At 49.7% G+C, this 3,044-nt stretch overlaps 1 pseudogene; it reads right to left on the bottom strand.

Annotated features, from left to right (window-relative positions):
* Nucleotides 1–267: 267 nt before the first annotated feature.
* On the bottom strand, nucleotides 268–2,748 carry LOC103729369 (annotated as a pseudogene).
* Nucleotides 2,749–3,044: the final 296 nt, after the last annotated feature.

Raw genomic sequence — 3,044 nt, 5'->3', positions numbered from 1 at the left:
ATGGCCCCCAGCATGGCACAGCAGGGCAGGGCACGGGGTGTTGGTTGTGCTTTGTCCTTGAAAAAGCGGTTAGAGACAGCCCAGAGACCTGGAGCCAACTCGAAGGGGGTGTGCACTTTAAATTCCCAGTCTTAATTTCACTGTGCAGAAGGCTTCCTGAGTCACTCATCAAAACTCAGCCAAAAATGGCGTTCCAAAGCTGAAGGTTCACACACGGATAGGGATGTTTACACAGCTCTGCAATGTGATGTCTGCAACCTCGTTCCCTGTGGTTCTGGTGGGAGGAGAGCAACATCTACCAACGGTGCCTCCTCACTGGGGCTGCTGACCACAGCAGCCACCCTGTGAGCGCCACAACGTGGACTGTCAGCTGGTGAGGCCCTGAGCAGCAGCACAAAGGCACAGCGAGCCCGTCCCAGCCCCTCACTTGCACACTGGCTCAGTGTTCTGCGTGAGCTTGTCCGACAGCTAACGTCCATCACAGAAGCAACGTCTGCAAAGGAGCCGTTTTCAGTTTAGTGATTTCTAGAAATCGCTGGATTTTACAAAAATATCTTCCAGTAGATTAATGAGTCTATAAAACAGCGGGACTTTCACCCAGGACTGCAGGTAAACCACTAGTGCAGCTCATAGAAGGGAGCCCCTGGACTGCAGGTGGTCAGTAACACTGCAACAGGCCGTGAAATCGGTATCTCATGATAAAAGCTTTGGTGAGGACTGCATACCTGAGGGCACGCTCAGATGAAGTGTGGTGACCTCAATGCAGAGGTAGTGGGACCAGCGGCAGCCAGCCGTTCTCAAGAGTCCACTTCATCTTTGACTTCGGTGATTCTGTCAGTAGACTTAAGGAGTTCAGCAAAGATATTCAATGTTCTTGCCCCAGACACGAGCTGTTTCATGGATGCATGTGCACTGTTCATGACAACATGGAGGCTCTGCAAGGCCACGTCAGTATTCTGCTTTACCACGGTAAGGCTGACGCCCTGGCACGACTGCAAGGCTTCATTCTCTTGCTTGAAGTTGGAGACCTGTGCCTGGAGCAAACTTATTTCCTGCTTCAGCTTCATAATGTGGTTTTCTGCTTTTATAGCTCGTTCGGTCATCAGTTTGAGGCTCTGCTTGATGAGCTGGACCACCCACTCCAAGTCGTGGGGTCACTCTCCTCCTTTATCACCTTCGCCTCCAGCTTCTGCTCGAGCGTCCTCACCATTTCTGTTTGAGTTTCAGAGAAGCTCTGACTCTCGTACAGCTTTCTTCTGAGCTTAGAACTTTCATCTTTCAGTGCTTCATAACTTATCTGCAGGGTTCGCAGGTGTCTACCTCCCAGGGACTCTCCAAGAGCCGCAAAGTCTGTAGTAGGACTTATGTCGGGGAGACCTGAGATTCACTGTCACTCAGCATCCATGGAGGCAAAGACTCGGGCACTGCCAGCTCTGATGCACTGGAGAAAAAAGAAAGGCATGTGCCACAGGGCGATGTGTTGTCCATGGCCCTAGACGTGTGAGTCTGCTCTACCGCAGATAGCAGGTATACTCCATTTCCCCCCACCCTCCTCCTCCTCCTCCAAGTTGCTGGCCCCTGTGGGGTCTTCAAAAAATGGCTGCTGATATTCCAGGCCATACCCCACCAGTTGGGAGGTTGGGGAGCTGTGGTCCAGTCCTAGCGGGTGTCTTGAGGCTCCCTTCAGGAAAATTCGACAGTTCGTCATGTCCTCTTTGGCCAACCTGAGGTTCTTGGTTTTCAGAAACTCTTTGAAGGAGAATGGATTGGCCTCTTCAAGGTCTTCATGTTTGTCACCGTCCAAGACCACCAGGCTCCAGGTCCGTGTAACCTGACATCACCATGTCCAGCTGGGAAGTGGCCCCATGGCCCACCGGCCTCTCCCTGCTCTGGCACAGCCCTTATGTCTTTTTTTTTTTAAATTTATGTGTGCAAATGTATTGCCTGCATGTATGTAAGTGCACCCATGTTGTGCCATGCTGACAGAGGTCAGAAGAGGGCACTGGATTTCCTGGAACTGGAGTTACAGATTAGCCGCCATGTGGCTGCTGGGAACTGAACCTGAGTTCTCTGCAAGAACAGCCAGTGCTCTTAACCACTGAGCATCTCTCTAGTCCCCCAAGGGTTTTGTTTTTTTAAATATTTTATTTTATTTTTAATTATGCATGTGTATGTGTGTGTCTGTGTGGGGGTGTGTACAAACAAGTGCTGGTTCCTGAAGGTGTCAAACAGGGCGTTAGATCCCCTGGAGCATTAAGGGTGATTGTGAGCTGCCTGATGTGGGGGCTGGGAACTGAATTCAGGTCCTCCAGAAGAGCAGTACACCAGCTTTCTGGCCTCTATGGTTTTTGTTTTTTTGTTTTGTTTTGTTTCGTTTTTTGTCTTTTTGAGACAGGGTCTCCCTGTAGCTCTAGATGTCCTGGAACTCACTATGTAGACCAGGCTGGGCTTGAACTCACAGAGATCCGCCTGCCTCTGTCTCCCAGGTGCTGGGATTAAAGGCGTGAGCCACCACTCCCGGCTTATTGTTTGTTTTTTAATGGTCTCATGTATCCCAGGCTGGCCTCAAACTTACCACGTACAGAGGAGAACCCCGAGTTTCTGATCCTCCTGCCTTCACCTGCAGGGGATTGAGATGACAGGAGCATTACCCTGACCTTCTTCATAAATTTGTTAAATTTCTCAAGGAGCCACCCTCCCGTTTTCCACCGCAGCAGTGCAGTTTTGCATCCACACCACCTGTACCATTTCACATCCTTACCAGCACTTCTCTCTCTCTCTCTCTCTCTCTCTCTCTCTCTCTCTCTGTTTCTTTTTTGGTATGACCGTGCTAACGGGTCTGAAGTAGTGTCAGTGATTTCTAAGTCCCCTTTGATTCCAGTTTTCTGAAGCACCCTCACCAACACACCTCCTGATCTATTCAGGAAGTCATATGATGATAAGCAATTTTCCACAAAGAATTGAGAAGACTAAATTCTTCAGAATCCTTAGGGTTGTTTGTTTACATGAACTCTTGCCCAGAGCTTGAGATGTCCTCATCCTTT

This window comes from Nannospalax galili, unplaced genomic scaffold (genome assembly GCF_000622305.1).
Source record: "Nannospalax galili isolate Female #2095 unplaced genomic scaffold, S.galili_v1.0 scaffold652, whole genome shotgun sequence".
In the NCBI taxonomy this organism is placed as follows: Eukaryota; Metazoa; Chordata; class Mammalia; order Rodentia; family Spalacidae; genus Nannospalax; species Nannospalax galili.
This window is presented reverse-complemented; position numbering and strand designations above follow the sequence as displayed.